Source organism: Hirundo rustica, chromosome 14, assembly GCF_015227805.2.
Source record: "Hirundo rustica isolate bHirRus1 chromosome 14, bHirRus1.pri.v3, whole genome shotgun sequence".
Classification (NCBI taxonomy): Eukaryota; Metazoa; Chordata; class Aves; order Passeriformes; family Hirundinidae; genus Hirundo; species Hirundo rustica.
In genome coordinates this window covers 5,048,026-5,072,935 of record NC_053463.1, presented here as the reverse complement: position 1 = coordinate 5,072,935, position 24,910 = coordinate 5,048,026, and the positions used below count along the sequence as shown (strand labels likewise).

The window sequence follows — 24,910 nt, the reverse complement described above, 5'->3', positions numbered from 1 at the left end:
TGTATTCCCTCTAAGTCATAGAGAAGCAGATGACTTTAGGAACAGGAAATTGCGAGGCACAGGCTGAATAAACAACGTTGGCTTCGTGTGGCAACTCTTAATGGTGAAAGACAAAATTCTTAAATTTTGTTTGGGTGTCTAAGTCTCGCTGCCATGAGCCACGGGCTCTAGCACCAGACAAGAACTTTGTAGGGGCTGAAGAGTTTTGTTCCAGTTGGTGAAGGATAAATCTGGGGCAGAGCTGTGAAGATGCTCTGCTTGCCTCCTGTCAGTCAGCCTTGCCAGCTTTCCATGGAGGGGAGAAAGAGAGTGACTCTTCACACGCTGTGAAGTCCCCCTCTGGAATCCACTATCAAATTCCAGCTGCATTTCATTTAACAAGGGATGGATAATTTTATGGCCGCTCTTATTTGTAGCTTTGCATGGTAAATTAAGGGTAATAGAGGGATAATAAAAACAGGTGTTTCAAAGTGTACAGCAAACTCTGCAAGAGTCAGGAAGGACAGTATTGTGTTGTTGTTTAGCTAGACTGAAATTGACATCTCTTTCATTTTTATTTTATTTAAGGATTTTATTTAAGTCCAAGTCAGCCCAGTGCTGTTTTTTGAGCATGAATTGATGTGCTGAAAAATCATTGTTCACAAGCCCTGCAGTCTTCCACTAGAACAGCCCAATGGATTTGAGGGCTTTTCGGAAAAGAAAAAAAAAAAAGGTTTTCCTAATTTCTAAACTCGTGTCAAAACGTGTCTGGTTTCAGTCCCAGTTTCAGTGGCACTAAAATGTCATATTGTGCTACAACGGCTTGGTGAGTTACTGATGTTCATGACAGATCTGCTGTAAACAGCATTTTGTAAAGGACACGATGATTTTAGGAGCTTATCCATTTCTCTTTGTAAATCAGTCACACTTTCTCCTCTCAGCCAGCCCATGAGTGTTGCTGGTTTTCCTCTGAAGAGCAAGCACATGGAGGTGAAGCCAACCTACACATATTAGATATCAGAGGAGCTCCAGGTTATTAGCTATGGAGAACAAAAGGTTTTAGATGCTCTCTCCATCTGTTTCTCCCTCCTGTGCCAGACACATGGTGTAGCAGACCGTGTCTTCAGAGACATTTTCCAGGTGGAAAATGTGCAGACAAGAAGCACCTGCATCGACTCCTATATCTCTTTCCCAAAGCACAAGCTCCTTCCATCACAGCTGAAGGAGACATATCCCAGCAGAAGGCATCCATAAAGTCTCATTCATGCTTTTAATCCCTGCCTTTTTGGTTTTGTGAGGCTGGTGCAAGACCCTGCTTGAGAGAGCCGTGGATGTGTTTGTACTCACCTGCTTGCAGGGGGTTCCTGTATGGCTGCACTCCTGCCTGTGTTGCCCTTTTCCTCAGAGACTGAGCTGGAGGTGGCTGGGGGAAGATTTTGGGCAGCAAGGCACTGCTTTGTTGCACAGCAACGTCTCAAAGCACCCCCAGAACCAGGAAGGAATAGATGGAGATCATGCACAGCTCTTCCTGAAGGGATCAGCCACCAGCAGAGCTGTCCTAACAAGCATGTCCCACCAATGTGGGTGCTAAAGAAAGTTCAGATGATTGAAATATGCGGCACTCACTCATAGGAAGGTGCTATTCTTCATTCTCTCCCGTGGGAAGTGTGGCTTGCTGTCAGCAGATTCTGGATGTGCTGCTGCTCTGAAGGGCAGTCAGTGCCTGCAGCACACAGCAGTGCTGTCCCACCCTCACAGCTGCAATCACCATCTCTGTTCTCCCTCTTGCCTGCTGCTGGTTCAGCTCCCAGCAGCTTTCAGACCAGGCATCGTCTCCTCCTGCTGCTGCTGAGGCGTCCTGTTGTGTGAGAATGTAAAGGTGGGTTGAGGTAAGGGGTAGCAGATAACACCAACAAATGAAAGAGGCACTTCTGCCTTCAGACTTGCTTTTGTAGACAGAAGCATGTGCAAACCCCCCTCTGTGATTCAGCAGCATCTGCGTGGCCATTTCACATTCAAACAGGGGCGAGGTGCTCTGAAAAACTAATGAGAGCAATGTAAAAGTCTTGTCAGGCTGCCCTCAATAAAACAGCTCTTGTCATACAAACGAGAGGGTATATCAATCATCATTGCTGGGTTCACCTGCCAAAAGAGAGCTATAAGTTTTCTTGTTTCCAACCACAAATCGTGAAGTTCACTGTGATCCATCTAGATGGTTTCTGTCTGGAGGAAAAGAAAAAAAAAAAGTGTTTTGAATTTCGTAAATAATCCTCACAAATATTTACAGAAGATACATAAATGCCAACACCTCCTCTTAAGATATAGTTCAGTGTCTGAAAATCAACGTATGCACACTGGGTGACTGGTTGTGAATATTCTCCCTAAATAAAAAGCCAGCCAGGCAGGCTAGCAGGGAGCTGTGCAAATGGTGAAGAGAAATGATCTGCCTTCATTGCAGACTTAATTTATGAACTAGATTTATTAGCTCTTTTTATTGAATGAGTTACTGCATGTCCTACTTCTTCCTGTGTCAATAGCTGGTCCAGGGAGAAGGAAAAAAAAAAAAAAAAAAAGAAAAGAAAAGGACCCAAAGCCTGGCACCACATTGCACCTGCAAATTCAATATTTGAAAATACCAGTGTGAAACTGGTTCCACTTGCTGTTTTGTACCCAGAGGAAAAGGGGCCAAAGGAAGCACTGCAGTTGAGAGGGAGAGCCTTTCCCAGGGCATCCTCAGCACAGCTTGGCACTGCTCTAATCCACATGGCAGCTCAGCCACAGGAGATGCTCCTGCCCAACACCCCTTGTTCTCCTCTGCCTCCTGGGGAGCAGGGACACAGCATGAGGAACTGGAATGGTGTGCTCAAAAACGGTCTGAGATTGTAGCAGAAATGAAAAAGAGCAGGGAAAAATGATATTGTGCACATCTTGAGCTTCAGATTACTGTCCCCTGCTGTATGCTGGGTGCTGCTGGTAGTCTTTTCAGAACACAACTGAGTGTCCTTCGCCTGCAGCTCTGCAGTCCCATAAAATGATCCACTTCTTGGAGACTCTGATTGCACATAATTACTTTTTTCCTTTCTAAATTGCAGTTTAGAGATTCCCCCAGCTTCTGCGCCTGACAGTTCAGGAGAATGATCTAAATTCTAAAATCAAATTACAGACAAGTAATAGACCTAAAACCACCTTAATGTATAATGAGTATAATGTTTTGCACGTACCCGAGAAATATTCCTAGCACTGTTAGATCAAACAGAATAAAATTAAGTTATGGACTACTAAAATCACAGCAATTCAGCATCTTGTCCTTGCAGCACAAAACAAGAGACACTGAGATATTAGCCCTGATCTTCAAATCATCTCCAAAGCTATATCTATTATTGCTGAGGGTTTTTTTGCCTGTATGCTGTGCTTTTTTTGATAGCTATTTATTTTTTCTGCTAAAACATAGATGTTTTCCCTGTATTGTATTCACATGAACCAGCCAGATAAGCATTCAGCTGCTCTGTGCATGTAAGTACAATTATTTTGAATGTAAGGAAAAGGAAAAAAAAACAGCCCCTGTCAGCTGAATAGGAAAAAAAAAAAAAAGAAAAAAAAGTGTGTGAACAAGCATTCGGTGATAGACGCCTTATCTGTGAGATTGATCTCCGAGATTTTGGCCCTTTAGCATGAGATTGATGTAGAACAGTTTTCAGTTTTGACATTGTGTTGGACTCATCAGAGATGTTGCCATCTTTGCAAGGAAGAAAAGCTGGTGTCTGCCTCAGCAGGCAGCAGAGCAAAGCAGCAGAGGCTCAGGGACATCTGATGTGTCTTCCTTACGGGATTTCTCTGCGCAATCCTTTCTATTGATCATATGTTGTCTTTTCCCTCAAATGCCCCTGTGCCACATTTGCTCTCCTTGATGGTTTTTGGGGCCAGCTCCAAACGATATTTATCTGCCTTTAATTTCAAGGGTGTTCTGAGAGGTGCAGGGATCCCCCAAATTCTTGAGGAATGCTCAGGGAACAGGGTGGATGATAGTGTAGGCTCTGCACACACACAACAGGGGGAAGCAGAGCTAAAGTCTGGGCTAATCTAACACGGGGATTTAAGTAGTTTAATTTTGAACTAATTTCAAAATAATGGAATTAGATTTTCTATGCTATTAGATTTTCTAAGCGAACAATAGAATCAAATTCCTTTAGACCATGCACGCCGCGATCCCAAATATTTAAATAGAGCTGAAGTGTCACTGAGGGCTGAGCCTGCCCACGTGAAGCTCCGGTGATCCTCAAGTGCCCACGAAGGGGAACTCAAGGCATCACTTGTATGGGCACAGAATGGAACAGAATCAAGGCCTTTGTGTTCAGTAATTTTGATGTGCTAATGCATTCAGCTCTCAATCACCTAAGCATCAAAGCAATTAAGCTTTGGTTTTCAGCAGTGCATCCTAATTGAGCAGTCTTCTCTGCAGAGATAGATGATCAAGCTCACATGGCAGTGCAGAGCTCAGGACAGGGATATCCATCTCCCACTCAGCTCCTGCCTCTTGCTTCTCCTTGCAGAGACAGTGGTTGATGCTCAGGGACATGTACCCTCAACCCGGTTCCCCTTCAGTGTCATTGATCCCATTACTGGTACTGTCTGACCTTGCAACACCCTTTATTTTTTATTTTTTAAGCAGATTAGGAAGAAAGCTTCTTGGAGGGCTTAAAAGACTGTATGCTAAAGATGATTTCTGCAACCTGATATGGATTACCATAGTTACTCTGTCTGAGCATGGCAGCTTTCCAACTCCTCTGCCAGGAATGATCTAAAAGCTTTTCTTTTATTGTGTCTTGAGGTGAGAGTCTGGCTTTAAAAAGCTTTCAGAATTCTAATTCTTTCCTCCAGTTTGTTGGCAGGGGGAGTCCAGGGCCGCTCCATCAGATGTCTGATATCACTGATAACCAACAAACGACGCGCTCGGGATCTCTGATTGTGCATGCCCAATCATTTAGTTAATTAAGGGAGATGCAGCTCATGGCATCCCCATTATCTCTGCAATCTCTTATTCCTCCAGCCTCTTTCCAGGCACACTGTTCAGGGTTTGTGGCACTCCCTCTTCTTCATGGAACATGTGCATTTGCTGGGCCAGATCTGCAGTTAGCAAGAGCAGCAGAATGTAAGGGGCAGTCTCTTGAGTCTTGTTATCTTCTTATGCACAGTAATAGCACAGTCTGCATGCCATTCATGATTTTTATTTAATAGAGTTTCCTGGTGTGTATTTTAGGATTCATTTAAAAATACATCAGTGATGAGCAGGGTAGAAAGAAGAAACTGAGCCAAAAATTCTCTCTAAACCCAGACCAATAACTGTCTTCTCCTGCCTGCAGCTGACATTTAGGAGTATTCTTAAATCACTTTAAGTGATTTTTAAAAATCACTTCCAAAAAAAAAAAGGAGTGTGAGGGAGACACTACGGGTGGATTGCCTAATGCCAGCATGAGTAGGGTGAAGAAACTGGGTCCTAAGTTAATGTTGAATTAATGTTGATAAGTGATTAGAGGGAAACTGGAAATGGCAGACTGTGTGCGGAATATCTCAACATTGCTTATGGCAATATTTTAATGATGAGAAACCCGGGTTTCTGTATATAGCACTGATTTATTCCTTGGGATTTTACCTGGGGCTCTTTCAGGATTCCATGGACTGTGGCATGGACCAGCTTCCTGACCACACCTGGGCAGGGAACACGTTAGCACTTTTTCTATTTTTTGTCTCCATTTGGCAGGTCCAAGACTGGGACAGACCCGTTTCTCCTAGTCTCAAATTAATTCCTTATCCGTGAGACTATTCTTTATCCTGCTGCACTGTCTGGAAATGATAAATTATTGCTGTAGATAACAAATACTTTCTTCTTCCTCCTTCTTACTTCTTAGCCCTTCATAGTGCTGTCCTCCCTGATTTCAATAGCTGGGTTAAAGCCTGTGCAAAACCCAAGTCACAGCCAAATGTCAGCAGACAAAACCAGTCCAAAATGCCTGGATTGCTGATACAGACATGCTGCACATTCATCCATCTCCCTCCTGAAATCAATAAGCCTCTCAGCAGAGCCTTCTAAGGGGTCCCAGCAGAGCCTTCACTGTAAGTTTTCTGCTCTGATCCGTGGTTTTGGCCGAACATCCTGAGATGCTGCCGAGGCTGCTCGGGGCAGGGGATGTCAGGGCTGGTTCAGCTCATCAGGCACACCAAGCCCAGCTCTGGAGATATTTTAAATGCCATGAATATTTAAAATGAGCAAAAATCAAGCCCTCGAGCATCCTGCTTTTCCAAATTGTGAGAGCTGTGACCAAATACAGACACAGGTAGTTTACATAATTAAAATTAAGCCTTCTTTTTCCATCTTCCTCCTCCTCCTTTTCCAGCAGCACCCCATTTAATGCCTGTGGCAAGATTCATCACCTGGAGGCTGTTTTTTATGAAATTTGACAAAGATCATTCAGGAGTCAATATTTTGCCAAAAGCTAAATGATAAGTCTAGTGACTTGCATATAATTACTCCTTTTCTTTTATGTCTTCCTTTTTTCCCCCTCCTCTTTTCATTGGGGCTTTGAGTTACTGACAGCACAGCAAATGAGCTATGCTCAGGAGGTATAAAGGCTTCAGGTTGGTACTTTGCTCACTGCCTCAGCTTCATTTTGCATGATTTCTGAATAACAGCAGGAGCACAGGGAAGCCGTCATGTCTTCATGTACAAAACTCACAGCTCTCCTCTGAATTCCTTGAGGTTTCCTTGTTATTTGATGAGATAGGCAACAATGGTTCCAGCAGGACAAAATGAACTGGTTTAAAAGAGCAGGGTATGGAATAGGCAAGGGGAATGAGGCTCCTTCAAATAACCTGGGCTGCATTTTGGTATAAAGGTGAATTTCAGTGCAAAGAAATTTTTGCCTTTGTGAATGGCCCTTACACAGAAACCAGCATAAAAATCCTCTTGGCAGTTGGCTCCCTTCCTAAATATGATCACCCTTCAGCCCCATAAAATTCCAGCTCTAGCTTTGTACCAATGTAGTTAAAAGAGCAGATTTATCTGGGGCCCTAAATCAGAAGCTGATGTGCAGCAGTGGCTGTGTGCTGCACAAATGCCCCAAGTCACAGTTGCTCCATTCTGGTAAAGCTGTTTCTGAGCTTTTGTAAAGAAATTTATATTGAAGATTTTTGAGTTTGTTTGCCTGATTGCCTGACAAGTACTAGTGAGGCTTTTTAAGGAGGTCAGGTGTGAAGGAGTAGTAAAAAGGAACTGGGTACTGTGGCCCTGGGTCAGGCATCTGGTCCCATCAAAGCCCAATTGATCTGCGAAACCTTCCCAAAAGGAGCAAATTCAGTCTGTCTCCCTGGAAGTAAAGAGCTGCCTTGTGACCGAGTTAATGCTCACAGGGTGGTATGAAATGTGTCTATATTGATTTCAAAGAGAAAGTTGTTATGAGGAAGCATTTCCTGAGACTCAAGGCTGGTTAGTTCGCAATCATTTTGTGTTAAATAATTCAGAAGCTGATGCAAAAGTAAATTAGTAAGTAGTCTAAACAACATGGTTTTGTGGCAAACTTTATCAAAGAGACCTAATTTTTACTCTCTGATTATATTACAAGCCTGGTTGACAAAAAGAATCATACAAATTTAGTGCATTTAGAGTTTATGAGGTGTTTGACTTGGCAGTGAATGGCGTGCTGATTAAACATTAGCACCATTCAGTAACATTAGAATATGCATTAAATGGATAACGAAGCGCCTGGCAGAGCTCAAGGAGTAGCTGTTGATGGGGAATCAGGACTAAATGGACCTGTGGTTTCTGGGGCATATTAAGGTTAAGGAATAAAGCCCTCTGCTGCTCGTATCAATGGTCTATGGCAAAACACAAAATGAAAAAAATTTGCAAACCACTAAGAACTAAAGAATGGTAAGGAGTGAACAGGAAAGGAGGCTGGGGAAGGTGAACTTTTTGGGAAAGGGGATGAGGAATCCACCAGGCCCATGCTGGTCTGTGCAAGGGCACAGCCCTGCAGGCTGGAGCACGGGGAGCGCTCATGGGATGAAGGGAGCGGTGATCCAAGAAGCCTCTGCACATCGATCCTGCTGCGATGGCCTGACAAAGGGAATTTATGTGGCCTTTAAATATATAAACAAGGGAGTACTGAATAACAGGGAGAGAGGTGATTTTACTTTTATTGCAGCGCCGCTAAAACCAGTTCTCAAGTAGCAAAATATTGAGACGAAACTTTGTGAGGATATGAAAAAGTTGGAAAGTGGGTAGGAAAGAAAGGCTGAAGTTATTTGAGGGTATGAGGAAATGTTTTACAATGGGAGGCCTGAAAGGTTCAGCATGTTTCATAGACCAAAAAGTGGTCTGAGGTGTTTTATTTTTTTTTTTGTGCATGAGTCTGTTCTGGGAAGAAAATAACTCTGTCCTAAAAGGAGAGAAAAATAAAAGAAATGCCCAACCCTGGAAGCTGAAACAGATATTATTAAATGAGGTGTGGGTTTGGTAAGGGTTTTTTTAGGGTTTGTTTTATTTTAACTGGGAAGCGATTTTAGTCATTGGAGCACATAATCAAGAGAACAAAATAAGAGAATTCTTTGCTTTTGGATGGCTCCAGAGTAAGACTTGCTGCTGTTCTCCAGTATTGACTTTTTTGGGAGTTACAGCTCTGTTCGATTAGAAGTAGCTGAGTAAAATACACTGGTCTGTTATAAGGTCGAAGGAAGACCCAATGAGTCTTCCTGGTGTTCAGCTTGTTGGCACTGTAACTGGGGATGAGCACAGTGATATTAAAAATGGCCTGACCCGATCTCAAAAGGAAAAGCTCTCCCACTGTTATTAGCTTCCTCGTGTGTGACAGTTGTTGTTCATACATTTTTAATGTTTTAATCTGGAAAGCTCATTGGCATTTTGTTCCGAAACACACGGTGCCGCTCTGCAAAGGAGGACATTTGTTCCTGCAGCTGCACCATCTGGGCAGGAGAGCAACAGGGCTGCCCCAGAGTGCTCTGCCCTGCCCTGCAGAGGCTGCCAGGATTCCTCAGCAGCTGGAATTGCTCCACTGCCATCCACATGGTTTGTGTTGAACTGATATCGAGGCTGTCTTGGGTGGCTCCAGCACGGCTGGGACTCTGCTCTCTGCTCAGAAGGGTCAGCAGCAACAGGCAAGGGTTGGATAGAAGGAAGAGATTTATGGTGCAAACCCGATTCCAGCATCGAGCCTTAAAGATCTGGGGGAAAAAGGAACAGCAATTTCAGTTATAAAATGTGTCAAGAAGTGTTTCCCATTAGGAAGCAGCGGAGGAACTCACCGCAGCTTGTGCCAGCTGTGTCTGTATCTCACCCAGGCTGCAAGGCTCTGTGTCAGGTCCTAAAGCTGACCTTGTGGTGTGCCTGTCCTCAGGAGCGAATATCTCCCTGCTCTTCAGCTGTTACCCAGCCTGAATATAATTCTTATTGTGAAGAAAAAAACCCCAAAGTAAACCGAACAACCTACTCCCCCCAAAAACCCTCCAACCAAACCTCCCTCCCCCCCAAAAAAAAAAACCCCAAAAACCTGAAAACGACCCAAAAACCTCAATAACAAAAACTCAAACAGTAAAACAACAACAACAAAAAAACACCAAAACCAATCATTTGGATATTCTGCAGTTCTCTCACTCCCAAAAGCTCTTCCAGGCAGGAATTGCTGCCTTTTCTCTTCCCCAGGCAGAGACGGAGAAAAGTTTTGTTTTAGATTGACCCAGCTGCAGGCTCAGCGTAGGGGATTTGTTACAGATTTCCCCTTGTTCCATTCCTGCAGTGACTTACCCATTTCTAGCAACTAAACCCCAAATGCATCCACATGTCACATCGCTGGCAGTGGCACAAGGTGCTCCAAGGCCAGTGCCCTAAGCAGGGAGGAGGGAGTGGTGCACAGAAGCCTCTAAATTCCAAAGCAGAACTATAAAGAGCTGTAATCGTACCCAGAGTAACTTCCCTGCTATAATTCTCAGCAGGAAAACAATTACATTGCAGCAGTATAACCAGACAGACACGCTGTAAATACAAAACATCCTTTGGAAATATATGCCCCACATTCAAAATACATTTAGAATTAAGGCAAACAACTCTTTTGCAATTGGGATTCAAGGCAGACATGCCGACGGGTTTGAGATTTTTTTTTTCCCTCTTATGCTTCTACATTTTTGTTCAGCAGACAGATAAAAGTGCTGTGTTAGTTGATATGGGGATGGCACGCTCAGGCTGTCGGAGAAACGACAGGGGAGAGCTCAACCTCACGCTCAGTCCCTCACTCTCCCCACTGCAGCTGGCTACTCCTGTCCCCCTGAGACGAAGGAGAGTGAGAAGGTGGGGTTTGGTTGGGTTTTGGCACCAGAGAGGACAAAGCCAGAAGCACAAAGCCAGATCTGCTGCCGGTGCTGGGAGCAGCAGCTCAGCTGAGCTCGAAGGCTCCTCTGGCTCAATACCCTCAGCGTGCTCTGGTCACTAGGGGAGGATAGAGGATCGCACAGCCCGTGGGTCATGGACACGCTCCTGAGGAAAACGGGAATGCCGCAGGGTCTGTCTGCCCGAGATCTGCTGCTTCTGCCACAGCAGAACCCAGAGAGGCAGCTGGATGCAGAAAGGAAAAGACCCGTGCCTCGCTTTCTTTGTACATTTATTTGGTGGGCAAGACTCGGGGTTGATATTTGGGACACGTTGTCTTTCCCCAAACATTCAGGATTTGATTGATGATCATTTTTAAGTGTTAAGATGTTGATCAGCCAGAGGTTATTTTAAATTACTGGGCTTGAAAGACACTTCTGAACTCTGCTTAGAGAGACTAAAACATGCAGTGTTGTAGTATCTTCAGTCATCTTTAGAGGGACTTTATGCACTGTATGTTCCTACACTGCTCAAAGAAGTAAAATTTGCTGCTGCCTAGTCCAGCCCCTCTTGGAGAAGGGTAACTTGGCAGACTGGGAGAGTTTTTTAGTTTCTACCATCCCTCTCCCAGTTCAACAGGAGGAGGAGATGGAGCAGGGAGAAGCAAGATCCTAAAGAAACGTGATTGAAAATCGACACGGTTCTCTGGGAACAGAGATATCTTCACTAAATGTATTTTAAAAATATTCTCCTGCATTATTTCAATATGATGGTTTTATAAACCTACAGGAAGTTTTTCATTGGATGCTTTGGGAGGGAAGATACAAGTTTATGTGGTTGTATCAGTCAGGGTATGGCTTGCAATGCTTCGTGCTGAATCTCGATGTGACTTATTCAAGTTATTGTGAGATATTTCAACACCTTCTATGTGTCCACCCTATTTCCACTGGTCAGTGGACATTTTAGCATTGCCTTTAATAAGAGGGATGATGCTGTAGAATTTAAGAACAGTAGGGTGAGTTGAGGTTGGGAATGGTGTGTATCCACCACAAATGGAAGTGTTGCCCAAGGCAGGAGATTAGGACAGTGCTTTCTCCAAAGACAGGAAGAACAAAAAGTTCACATTTTGAAAATAATAATAATAATAATAATAATAATAATAATAATAGTAGTAATAATAATAATAATATGGGGGAGAGAGAGAGGGGAGGAAGGAATAAAAGAGAGATCTTCCAGAGATCACAAAGCCAAACCTAGCAGCACTTTACTGCAGCTCTCAAAAGTTTAGAAGTGAAGCTCATAACACTGAAATGCACGGCTTGAGAGCCAGAGCTAAATCAGGCTCCGAGCACAGAGCAGGGGCTGTCCTACAGATCTGCTTGTCACTGCAAGTAAAGGCTCTGAAGCAGAGAACAGAGCTGATGTTTAACAGCCACAGAGCTTCTTCTACCTCCTATCTGAAAGCTTATACAGGGAACAAGTGGTAGGTTTCTCCATGTTGTCAGGTCATAAACCTGAGCTGTCCCTACATTTGCACCTTTTCCATGTTCATTCTCTCTCGATGTGAGCAAGTAAGGGAAGACAGGTTGGGGATGCAGCTTTTGAATTTGAATAATTGATTTTCCACTCCTGTTTTCAGTGAAAACACTGGTTTGCATGTACCAGAGCAGGAGCTTCTAAAAGCACAATCACTCTGTGCACGTGCGAAAGTGCACAGAAATGTACACACACAGGTATACACACCACAAATACAAACAAGCATCCTTCTGCTATGCACTTGTAGAGCTTCTGGCCTGAAACCGAACATTAATTTTCCTGTGTATTTGTCTTCTTTACACTGTCTTCATTGCAATGATTTAAATTGCTTAGAGCAACAAACAACACATGGAGTAGGTAGGGAAATAAGCAATTGTCTTTATGTTTTGCCTATATATATACCATTAGCTCCACACAAAACATGACTCACCAGCAGCAGGTGTCCTGCTGTTATGTTAGCAGATTAGTAATGATAGGGAGGGGGCTGCTCTCCCTATATGGCATCGCAGAGGGGACCTAAAAATAGCTCAGACTTACAGCAAAGTAAAAGTATTTGTGGGCTTTGAACGAAGCCTGCTTCTGAAGGTAAGAATCAGAGTTGGTCTGTTTAATCTGCCATTCCTTCTTTTTTTTTTTTTTTCCTTCTTTTTTTTTTTTCCCCTCCTGTGTGAAGCTTGCCTTGGCAGGGAGTTTAGAGTCATAAACAGTCTCTGTGTTTATGGAGACAGGGTGGGGATTGACCAGTTAGAAATCAGTGTAACAGTATTTACAGTCGAGGCAGAAGCAACAGGGGGATGTGTCTCTGTTAGAAATAGTTGCCTTTTCCCCTCTCCCTTTTTCTCTCTCTCTCTCAGTTAGAGAATCTGAATGGCATATGAGCAATCCCAGCATGTGACTGCTCCGAGGAGCAGGCGAGCTATTGCTGGTAGTTACTCCCACCATGAAACAAGTCCAGTAAGCAAAGTTGTCTGCAAAGTTATTGTAGCGGCAGAATTTGAGAAGAGAGGAGCTGTTTGTATTTCCAAGGTGTGTGCAAATCAGGGTGTGTGCTCCATGGGAGTGTGGCTGAGGAGGTTTTTCCTTTTTTTCAGCCTTGCTGCTAAATGCTTGTGTACCTCTGTGCTCAGGCATATTGTGGCTAGACAGCTGGCCAAAATGAAAATTCTGCTTTTCAGAGAAAAATTATGGAGGATAACTGTGTGTATATTATATTTACATGTGCATATGCACATCTGCACCTGTGCATGGAGATCCTGAGCTGCTGGGCTGCAGAAAAGCCCTCCAAGCTTTGCTTTGAGCAGCTGCCTCTGTGCAGCACAGAAATGGAGTTGTAAGGTCTGAGTTGCACTGCTGAAAAATGAGGTACAAGGGCTGCTCGTTACACTGGAATAACCTCACGGGCCGTGATGGATTTCCCCTGACTTTTTCGAGTGGCACCACCAATATGGAAAACAAGCAACTTTGATGTTGTGGGGAGGGGATAAAAATCCGAGAGCCCTGCATGGGGAGTGTCTGAGGACAGCACTGTGTGTCACACACAGGTGTGAGTGGCCATGTGGGCAACCTCACCAAGAGCTGCCATTCCCTGACTTTGAGCCCCCAGGGGATAAGGATTTTCCCTGTGTGTCTCCTTCTCTGCCCCCATTTAGTGCTGGTTCTGGCAAATGAGTTCCAGAGGGGTGAGCACAGCCAGGGACCTGGCTGTGGTGTTGTGGGGTGGAGGTGGCACTTGGACCATCATGGGGTGTCCCTGCCTGAGCTCCTGCAGTGGGTGCTGGAGCCCAGCAGAGCCACTCCGAGGATATCTGCCTGTTCCTTGAGTTAGTGCTGATTCCTGGCTAGGCCAGTAGCTCCTTGGCTGTTATGGGCAAGATGGCAGAAACAATCTAATTTTGGCTCCCTGATGTTGGGCCAGCTTCTCCTAAAATCAGCATCAATGGCAAAACCAACATTAATCTGAGCGGGAAAAGGACAGAACCCAAATGAATATATGCTGGCCTTTGTAATTATCCTTATTAGCTGATAGGGAAGGAAGACCTTATTCTCTGAGTGCATTTCTATGGCTGCCTGGCTGTGCTCCAGTGATGCACCAGCCTGTGAGCAGACGGGCTGGGAGAGAGGGATGGGAGTGCTGAACTCCTGCACAAGGGGCTGTAATTCACTGTCATTCCCAAATGATTAAGCCCTGCTTATATCACACCAGCAGGTAGTGGGGCAACACCCACAAATACGGTGGGTAGGATTTAGGTCCAGGCGCTTGTTGAAAAACTTCTCCTATTGAGTCCAAAGTTCAAAATCCTGATCCCTGTGAGGAGAGCATGTAGGGTTTAGTCAGTGTTAAACATTGCATTTTTAGATTGGTAAGAAGAGTGAAAATTGAAGAAAGCGCCCGAGAAGCACAAGAGGACAGGTCGGCTCGGCTAAGTGCTGGGGATGGACACAGACTAAAAACAAATCCTACTTGGCAGCACAGAGAATCTGCTGGGGTTGGCAGTCTGAAACCTGTTCCACAATAACTGTTTTTCAGTAAACCAATGTATTGATGAGGATAAGCAGAAAGGATCGATCTTGATGGAGCTCTACAGGGTGTTTTACCACATTGCTTGGTGCGAATGGCCACAGCTGATGTTCAAGTGGTTTTCTCTGGTAATCAAACTGGATATGACAGAAGACAATATAATTTAGGGCTTTTTTTTTTTTTTTTTTTCTCTTACTGAAAATGAATAGCTACATGAGATTTCATATGCTCACAGTTTCATACTTATGGGGCATCCCAAAATCTCGTTTCCATTGTGCCAGCTCCTGTTTAGCACAGACTTAATCTTGCAACTTCTTTTAAATAAATTCTCTTGACAAAATAATATTATGGCACATTGAAACAGAGCAGACATGGCAATAGGAGCATGCTGAAAGCATCCTTCCTGAAAGCACACACCAAGTGATATCTTGGTGATAGCTCAATAAGCAATTCAAGCAAGGTGGGCCCAAAAAGCCACAGAAATGCTGTGTTGGTTCTGACCCTTCCATGGGCTCTCCAACGTCCTTGGTTCTCCCTGTTTGCTACGAGAGGGTGCACAAATGATTTGCATTTGAGAGGTCTTTTTAGCTTGTTTATTCCCCTTAATTCTTTACAAGGACATCAAGATGCAAACTGTGCCAGGCGAGCTCACAGGAAGGAGGCCACCGCGGTGGATGCTGTCAGTAATCCTCCTGCAAAGACTGTAGCAATTCCTTGGGCTGGTCTTTGGCTGGCCATCTGCTTAGCATTCCCTGGTGGTTCTTGGGTTTGGATCTCCGGTTTGTTTGTCATTTCAGTCTCCCACTTTATTATTTCCAGAGCCAAGTGAACCGCTGCCAAAGCCAATGCAATGAGATTGCATTGTGAGCTTTGTGACATGGTATACTTTTCTTTTTATCTTGAAGCCTCAGCTCCTGGAATTAGTTGCTTATGTTAGAATCCCAGCATTCATTAAAAAAAAAAAGGGGAGGGGGGAGGGGAGAAAAAGAGTGGATCTCTGCTCCTCAAGGACCAAGGAAAAAGCTTGAAAAAAAAGGATCTCTGCAGACTTAGCAATCACCGGCCAAATGAAAAGAGGCTTTTTTTTTTTCCTCCTCGACATCAGACTGTTTTACAGACAATCATCCTATTTCCGAGTCTCTCACAGTTTTTTGAGTTCTGGGTGCTGGCAAACCTGAGTAGCAGCTGTTCCTTTCTAAAGGCAGGGAAAATAAGTAGAGTAATCTCTAAGAGGAACAGTTATTCTATCTTTGCCTGTGCTGCATTTCCCTCTGGCCCTGCAGCCCACTCCTGCCTGTGGTCTGCTCAACACTGAGAAGCCTTTGCAGCAGCTCCAAGAACCACTCATTTCCCAGGAAGCTCCAGTGAGAAATGGAGGGACAAGAGTTCGTGTTAACCCAGCACTGTGATTCCCTTGAGGTCAGGAGCAGCAGCTGCTGCTGTCACTGACCCCATAACTTTAAATAATCTTAGCTGTGGCTGTACGTGGCACATCTGAAATGTGATTAGGGCTTGCCCACTTCTGGGGCACACACTGTCACTCTCTCCCCAGATTGGGCATCTATTTGGGATAAAACTACTGGAAGGGTTCATAATTTATATTTATATTCCAGTTTACTTAGTGGACTGTTTCCCTACTTTTATTTTTCTGTGGGAAAAGACAGGACGCATAAGACTGATTTTAACAAAATATGTTTGTTGGTCTGGATTTTTCATCACTGTGGGCTGAGGCCTTAGGGAAACATATTTTTTTTATTGCTTTTTTCCGGTAACTAAATGGAATTAGCATTCCCTGCCATTGCTGGCCAACTGAATCCACTTGCAAATCAGTGCAAGCAAAAGGCAACACCAGTTATGAAGTACTAAAAAAGGAAAGTACTAAAATTAAAAAAAATAACAGAAAAGAAAATGAAGACCCAGAGGTCAAATTTGTTGCTTGACTAACTTGATAAAATTTACAGCGCTTGATACTTGCCAGTTTTGCTGATGCAGTTTTGTTTTCTTTTGGTCTGTCAGATTTCTTCAGTATGGTTTTTTTTTTTTCTTTCTTTTTTTAAATCTGGAGATAAGATGAACATTTTTTTTTGCATATAAATTTTGCTTATAATGTTCAACAGGTGAAAGGAGTGTATGTGTAGAGGCTCTGCTGTAGGGTTATATGATGTAGTCCCTGTTCTTTAGTTGGGAAATGATTTTACAGACCTTTGATGAACCAATCCTGGCATTTCATTGGAATTTTAAGGGAAGGGAGGGTCCCAAGCCCCTAGAGGGAAGAGCAGCAAGTGGACATGTGTTGGAAAGTTCTCCTTGAAAACAAGTTTAACCTGTCCTAGCAACCACTAGAGCTTATTGCAAACTCTTCCTAACTTGGTACTGAGCTCCAGACTAAAACGTGGAAGGAAAGCGCTCATTGCCATCTGCTAGAACCAAAGCATTTGCATATGGTTGCAAAACAACCAACTTTTTAGAGCAAAAAAACCCATTTCCACTGATTCCCTCTCCAACACATGGAACCCCAAGGGAAAAGGAGCCGTGTTGCTGCTGGAGCCACTCTGGGGGGCTGGGCCCCTGCTGCTCTCAGCTTCTGGGCACAGTCTGCTTTGCTAAAAGGCTTTGGTAGGGAGAGGGATGGGGAAAAAAAGAAAAAGGAGAAGGAGGAAAAGAATCAATGAATAAAAGGAAGAATGTAGAAAGCAGTGTCCATGGTAGGGCAGTGAAGCTTGTGACGAGTCTAGAGCACAAGTTTTATGAGGAGCTGGGGGTGTTAAGCCTGGAGAAAAGGAGGCTCACAAGAGATGTTATCGATTTCTGAATCCACCTGAAAAGATGCTGCAGCCAGGTGGGGCTTTGGCCTCATCTCCCAAGGAACAAGCAGTAAGAGGAAACAGCCTCAACTTGCGACAGGGCAGGTTTGATAGGATACAAGAAAAATATTCTTCACAGGAAGGATTGTCAAGCACTGGAACAGATTGCCCAGGGAAGTGGTGCGGCCAGCATCCCTGGAGGTATTTAAGTGATGTGCAGACGCGGCACTTCGGGACACGGCTTAGCGGGGGGCTCGGCAGTGCCGGGGTGGCGGCTGGATTCCATGGTCTTGATCGTAAAGGTCTTTTCACACCTGAACGACTCTGCGATTCTGGGAAATGCAGGGGGGAATGGGGGAGGTGGATGAAGAAGGGAAAGGAAGCAGAAAAAAGGGAAAAGGGGTAGGAAAAAGGGAAAGGAAGCAGGAAAAAGGGGAAGAAAGCAGGAAAAAGGGGAAGGGGAAGGAAAAAAAGGGAAAAGGGGTAGGAAAAAGGGAAAGAAGACAGGAAAAAGGGGAAGGGGCAGGAAAACGGGAAAGGAGGCAGGAAAAAGAGCGATGGGAAAATGGGAGGGAATGGCGAGAAATGAGGAAAGGGCAGAACAGCGGGGTGAAAAGGGAGAAAAAGAAGACAAGGCGAGAGGGTGAAAGAAGAAAAGAAAAAAAAAAAAAAAAAAAAAGAAAAGGAATAAAAGAGGAAGGGAGGGAAATCAAGAAGAAAAAGAGACATCTGAGGAGGGCGCGGCGGGCGGAGGCGCGGGCCGGGGCGGGCACAGCGGGGCCGGGCCCTCCTCTCCTATCCTCTCCTCCTCTCTTTCTCTCCTCTCCTCCTCTCCTCTCCGCCTCCCCGCTCCCCCCGCGGCCGGGGCGCCGCGTGTCGGGGGCGGCGCGGCTGCTGCGCCGCGGCTCGAGCAGCGCCGCGCCCCCGCTGCCGGAGCAGCCGCTCCGCCGCCGGCCCCGCGCTCCGCCGGCATGATCTCCTGAGGGGCCCGGCCCTGCCTGCCCCCGCCCCGGTGAGTGCAGCCACGGGCCGGCCCCGCGCTCCGACTTGGCGGAGTTTCGGGCGCTGTCCTTCGCGGAGGGGACGCGGCCCTTCGGGGGCTCCCGGAGAGTGGCGGTGCCCCCCGCGCATCCCTCCTTCGCATCCCTTCTCGCATCCCTCCTTCGCATCCCTCCTTCGCATCCCTTCTCGCATCCTTCCTTCGCATCCTTCCCTCGCATCCTTCCCTCGCATCCTTCCTTCGCATCGCTCCCTCGCATCCTTCCCTCGCATCCCTGCCTCCCTCGCAGCGCGCTGGCTCCGTGTTGGCATTCCCGGAGGGAAAAGTGTCTCTTGGCAGCGGGCGGACGCTGCCCGGCCCTCTGGAAGGCTCGACCGAGCTTTGCGAGGGATGCTCAGTGTCTGACGGGGGCGAGGCTCCCGTGGGTGGAGGGACTCTGGAAGCGACCCTCGGGCTGCCGGGCTCGGTGTTAACAGCGGGCGTGTGTGGGGAGCTGCGGAGGGAGGCTTCGGCACTTGCGAGCAGCAGGTGAAAACGGGCACGGACCGGGCTGGATCGGGGAAAAGCGCTGCGAGCCGCGGGGGATGCGGCGAGGACCGCGGGCCAACAGGTGAAGCGGCCGCGGCTGCTTTGGTGCCGGGAGGGTTTCCTCCATCCCGGGCGGGTCCCGGGAGGCGCTGCCGGGGCTCGGAGCCGATGTCCGGGGTCCCGGCAGCCGCCCCGGAGCCGCGGGGCGGTGGGAGCCCGGCGGGATGCGGGCTCGGAGGTGCGGGGTGCTGCTTACAGGTGAGACTGAAGCTCCGGTGCTTCCCGCGTGGATCGGTGGTTTGCCCCTGTCGGGAAAAATGTATCCGGTAATGCAAACTTTCAAAGAAAAGTAAAGGGTTTTCAATGAGAGGCTCCTTTCCCCCGGGGTGTTGAAGAATTTCGCAGGGTTGTTGGTTGTTGATGGTGCGCTTTGTTTTCTGATGGTCTTCTTAGGGAGTAGCTAATGTAGGAGATGCCTTTTGGTCTGTAGTGTTGATGTTTGTTGAAGTGTCTTTGCTTTAGCATTTGTAAATTTCAGGTATAATGTGTAATATAGGAAAAGAAGAAAGCCTGGTATAAATACCAGTCTATGGGAGGGTGTAAAGCCCGTGGAGCTCAGTGCTTCCTGTTAAGTCAACTTTTAAAACAGCTTCTCCCTGGGCAGTAATTCACATTTTTCAAGGGGAGAAAAGATGGGTGAAATTGAATCGTTCAAATTAAGTCAAAATGAATTGCTTAATATTCAGAGGAGTTGATGAATGAACCATTAAATCAACACTTGCATAGCGTTTCATTGAAAAGAAAAATGAACAACTCTCCATTGTGTGCTGGGCAGAACAGGTCAGGCAGTGACGTTGCTACATCAGTGCGCTGAACTAACTGAGTCCTCCTCCTGCTAACAGATGTGTTTGCTCGGTGACATTCCACAGGCTTGGGAACGAACTCTTGTGCCCTGTGTGATGAGGATTAGCATCTGCTGTAAATGACCGTAATCGTCCCAGCCTCATCTCGAAGGAGAGAAATCTTGGTTAGGTTTCACTTGGCATAAATTAACATAATTTTATTGACTCCTCATGTTGATGTATATCTGTTGTGAATCGGCTCCTGTATTTCAGCTGTGTTTTTGTTTTGTTCCTCTCCGCCCAAGGAAGAGCTATATTTTTGAATGCCAGTTTGAGGAAGAAATTATGCTGATAAATGGAAAAATAAAAGGGTCATTATTTTGAAACAAGGCTGACAACATTCCTTGTAGTAAAAGCTGTTTTCAGAGCATCACCTCTCAGCAATACAGAGATTCCAAACGATTTGATTAGCCTAGGTACAACTGTTGCAATAATCTTGCCACAGAAAAATCACCTTTGTCTTTGCCCCTTGAAGTCCTTGGAATTCTTATATTGGAATGCATTGAGGATGTTGACTGTATCCTTATTGTGTGTTCTGGAAACTTCCAACACTTTGAAGAGTCACGCATAGTACGCCCCTGATATTTTTCAGTTGCACCTCTTTGCTTTTGCAGGTAGCTTAGAATAACTAATTTTGCTTAAAGCTTTTAAAACTGAAGAAGTGATAGCTCTTCTGTTTTGTGCACGTAAACTGAGTATTACAAAGGGGAAATTACGGAGGTGGGGTTTTTTGGGTTTTGTTTTTTTGGGGTTTTGTTTTTTTTCTTTAATGCTCAGAGAAACAGATTATCCAGGCTCCAGCTGAAGGTGGGATCGTAAATTGATTTAGGACTTGAGAAAGCTCCCTGCCTATAGGACATTTCACCAAGAGAGGTGGTGTCCAGCCCTTCAGACAGGCAGGGGCATTTATTCAGGTGCTTACAATTATATATTATATTAATTATATTGTTAATTAAATATAATATATATATAATAATATAGAGAAGTATGTTATGTAATGTGGCATGTTGTTGTTTATTTTGGGTGATGTGTATGGACCCAGCACTCCTGCACAGATCCTCTAGGGGAGGGGTTATTAGGAGGAGTTGCTTGAATGTCTGGGGAGGTTTTGTGATGAAGCAGATGAGCAAGTAGGTGTGTTTTCCTCACAGGAGAGGAGGTTCTCGATGTGGAAATGCCTTTAGATAGAGCCTGATGGTGGTGTGCATTTTTCAGATGTTTTGCTGTTCTTAAAGGCCAGGGTAGCTGCAGGAATTCTTGTGCACCAGCGATGTCTGGTTTAGAGTAGTTTTTTGTTTGCTTCTAATTGTCCTTAGGAAAAAAAGAAGTAAAAAAGTTTTTCTGAAAACCTATTGTGCCTTGTAAGATTATCCTGCTATTTCTGTTTCCTTGCTTACTATTTTTCTCTGAAGTCATAATGCATTTCTTTAGCTCTTTTGATAAAGACTTTAACTCAAGCTTACTGGAAAATAGGCACTGTATACTGAGAGAGTGCTGGCCTCTTATTGACTTATTTTGGGAATACTGGAGAAAAATATACAAGATTCACTTTCATTGATTAAATCCTCCAGGGCAATCTTCTAACACTGCAGTTCTCTGGGTGAAAAATTAACTTTCTTCATTGTCTGCTCCTGCTTTTATTTCATTTGTGTGAATCCCAGGCTCTCTTACCAGTTCACATCAAGTCCCTTAGGTGTGCTCAGAGTGGAAAGTATCTCAGTGTAGAAGCTCAAACACATTGTCACTCTCTGGGTCCATTTGTGTCTGGCCACCACCAGATGCCTCGATCCTGTTGGCCCCACAGGTCACAGAGGATTTGCAGCAGCCCACGGTTCCTTCACCTGTGAAATGCTTCCTGAGTGACTGTAAAAAAAATAATTAACAGCTACCTCGATGCCTTTTTCCAGAGGCTTGGGTAAGATAGCACTTGAGGTGCAGCTTAATGACAAACTTTGATTTATGAGGGAACTGAAAATGTTTGTATTGTTGGATGCGGAGTGAAAGCATAGGAGCTTTCTTCATTTCATCTGCAGCTTTTCCAGCACAACATACAGCTAATAAATCTCTCATTGATTTTAATAACAGATTTCTGCTGAATGTGCCTGGAGCAGTTTGAAAACATGTTAACTTTTTGGGGGGCAGTAGGTTACTAAACACCATAAAGAACTTTGTAATGTCTGCTTAGACAACCTTGAAAAATCTTAGGTTTTAGCTACTCTTTACATTCTCGCCCCGCCTGGGTTAAAGGTGGATCCTATGGGAAGGCTGCTATTTTTTTCCTTTTGGGGGGAAATGTTTTAAAGAAGCAAAAGTATGCTTTCCCCGCACACACTGATCAAGTGCTTGTATGACTCCTGTATCTCTGTGTTTTGCCTGTGAATTCTTTGTCTTCTTCATCTCTACCTCCATCAGCTGCTCTCAGTAACAAGTCACGTCAGGTGAGCTGTGTCTGACTTGTTTGGAAACGGTTCAAAAGGATCCCGTTGACACTACCAGGCAATGGGTCACATTTGAAATCTTGCCATTCTGGTGTTAAGCCTTTTCTTTTTTCTTTTCTTCACTCTCACCTTGATTTCTGACATATCTTTAGCTGCTGTTCTGTTGAATTCGGATAGAGCTAGTGAAAAGGGATTTGGTGTTGGGTTGTTTGTCTTTTTTTTTTTTTTTTTTTTGTCATTGAGAAATAGGGGATTTTAGTTTTTACTAAAGATGGAGCCTGAGGGTAATTATCTCTTCTGCTTATCAAAAGAAGGATAGTGGTTCCTCATGGAGGTGAAAACTTTGTAAAACCTTGGGATTGCCACTTGGTTTAACCCTAGAATCTGATATGGGTATTGGAGCTGTGTTATTTTTGTTTTTTAAATTAATGACGCTTTTAAGATTCTGGTGCTGCACAGAAAGCTCCCTGGATCTAATGCATTGCAAAGTGGTAAGCTTGGTAGTATTGGGTTATGGTAATATACCTGTTATTTCCCCTCTTGGTCCCACAGGGTTTGTCAGGTTGGGTGCTGGAGAATCACCATGAGTGCAGAAGAGCAGTGCTGGGACCACATGCAGGGATGTGCTGCCCACTGTTGGGATGAGCCAAGATTTGCTGTGACAGCCCCAGCAGATGAGATGCTGCGGTAGTGGCCTCACCTGTTCCTTGCATGGAAGCCATGAGAGCAGTTAGACAGTCTCATTTCTTCTTTGGCAATGCGGCAGCAAGGGGAAATGATTTCATTCAGAAGCTTCCTGCCTTCTCCAGGGGTTTCCCTGGTCGGGCACCAGCTGAGGTTCTGGTTTTTCCATGTCAGCAGATGCTTCCTTCAGCCTGGAGCTGAGCCGTGGTGTTGGCAGCCCCAGCCTGGCTCAGTGCACATCCCTGTGGGCAGGGAGGGAGCAGGAGGCTGAGCACATCTCTCTGCCCATTTCTTACTTTTTTTCTGCAGTTAGCCTGAGAAATAAAGTTTGTTCTTGTGTAATCCTGACGCGACTGAAGAACCTCTTGCTGCAGGCAGCTCTGTCACTCTCTGTAGTGCTTGGATTGCTCAGCAGAGGGAGAAGAGACCATAACACTGAAAGCACCCAGAATCAGCCAGAGCCACATTTCTCTGACAGACAGCAAGGAGAGTCCCAAAGCCCCCTCCCTGGGTTGATTGTTTTTGGGTTTTTTTTTCTCTTCTCTTCTTGTTTTGAGGCTCAGAGCTAAGCTGTGATTTTTCACCTTGTGATCAAAACTAGCTGCCTCAATGTGTAGGTTAATGGACTATTTCAGATGGCAGAGTGGGTGACTGTGTTAGAAAAGATGAGTCCAAAGCCAAGAAGCAGCGTGCTTGGAAAATCTCCTGCATCCGAGCATTTCCTAAATATTCGGGAGCTTTCCTAAATATTTAAGAAGAAATGCTGGAATTGACCTTTAGTGACTGAAGCTCTACAACACATCCAGAGGTAAACAAAACCAAACCCTTTGAATTAGTTGCAATTCAAGCAGCAAGTAAAGCCCATGACTCATCTCCAGGTCAGATTTTTAACTGTCGTAAATCAGTGCAGCTCCATTACTTTCGTAGGCACTGTGCCAGTGCTGCCACTGACTGGAGAGCTGGCCTGCTATTTTTTTCTTTTTCGGGGGGGTGAAGTTTGAACAGAAGATTGTAAAGATTGTGACAAAGTTGTGGAGTTTTGTTAGGTTGGGTTGGTTTGTTTGGGGTTTTTTGAGGATGGGAAGGATATTTGTTTAAAGAGCAAAACCTGTACTCAGGCTAATAGCATTGCTCAGTAGAGATTTGCTCCCCTGTAGCATACTGTGAGAAAATCCAGGAGAATTAGACATTTGTTTTTTGTCAGAGATGTCGGTTTAATGTGATAAGAAAACAGCTGTTTAAACGCTGCCAGATAAAAGCAGGATGCTAAGCATGAAAAGGGAAAAAAAAAAAACAATGGGAAGTTCCTGCAATTTGATTGAACAAGTCAGCGTTGTGGAGACCTGGCTCGTTCCCTGTCGAGGGTGATGTGGTTGGCTTTGGGGCTGTGCTCTTCAGAGCAGGGAGTGTTAGTGCTCCTACAGTGCTGAAATTAATGAGGTGCCATTTGCTGGGGGATCGAGGACGTGGAGCAGATTAAGCTGTTGGCCTTGGTGGGGGCAGCTGAAGTGGAGCCAGCCCCAAACTTTCTCCTGCACACTCAAAGGGCATGACCTGACTGCACTGGGAATTTCCTATATAAATGTGTTCTCTCAAAGCATGAGCCAAGAGTCCACAGAGGGTGAGGACAAGGGTCTTAACTCTGTTTTAGACAGGGAAATGTGCCTAAAAGGAGCATCGTTGAGAGGGGCTGGTCGCCCAGAGAGGACCAGGTGACGAAGGCTTTCCCATCCTCTGCACTGGAAATCAAACCAAGGCCAGCTCTGTGTTTACATTCAATATTCTTCCCTTCCCTCCAAACCAGTTATGAAGTAGGGTCTGTGTCCCACCCCTGTCAGAGACCAGGCTCCATCTCTGCTTCCAGCCAAGCTGTGCAAGCCCTACCTCTACGGGCTTCTCGTGCTCTGCTCAGGGCAGGCAGAGGGGTGACCAGATGGGGCCGATGCTGTTTCACAGCCCAAGGAACACCTCTCTCCTCAGGAGAGTTTGTCTCTGCTGGATAATGAGCTCTGCTCAGCTTGGGACTGACTCGCTGCTGTAGGGATCAGAGAGAAGCACAAACGAGGATGCAGCGCTGGGCACTTCCCCAGCCTCTCCTCTACCTGGCAAACAGCTAATTACCTGCGAGCCTCCCTGAGCTCCTGGGCTG

The 24,910-nt window shown here is 45.3% G+C and overlaps 1 protein-coding gene across 6 annotated transcripts in view; it reads left to right on the top strand.

Moving 5' to 3' along the window:
• The window catches only part of SGCD (sarcoglycan delta), a 497,197-nt gene that overhangs the window by 169,170 nt on the left and 303,117 nt on the right, over positions 1-24,910 (top strand). For 2 of the 6 annotated variants that reach the window (XM_040078046.2, XM_058422457.1), the window contains exon 1: positions 12,448-12,472. The exons of 2 other annotated variants lie outside the window; for them this stretch is intronic. The gene's annotated coding sequence lies outside the window, so the exon portion shown is untranslated. Of the gene's footprint in view, positions 1-12,447; positions 12,473-18,147; positions 18,222-24,910 lie in introns of those variants that run through there. 2 more of the 6 variants (XM_058422460.1, XM_040078048.2) reach the window with 2 other exon arrangements.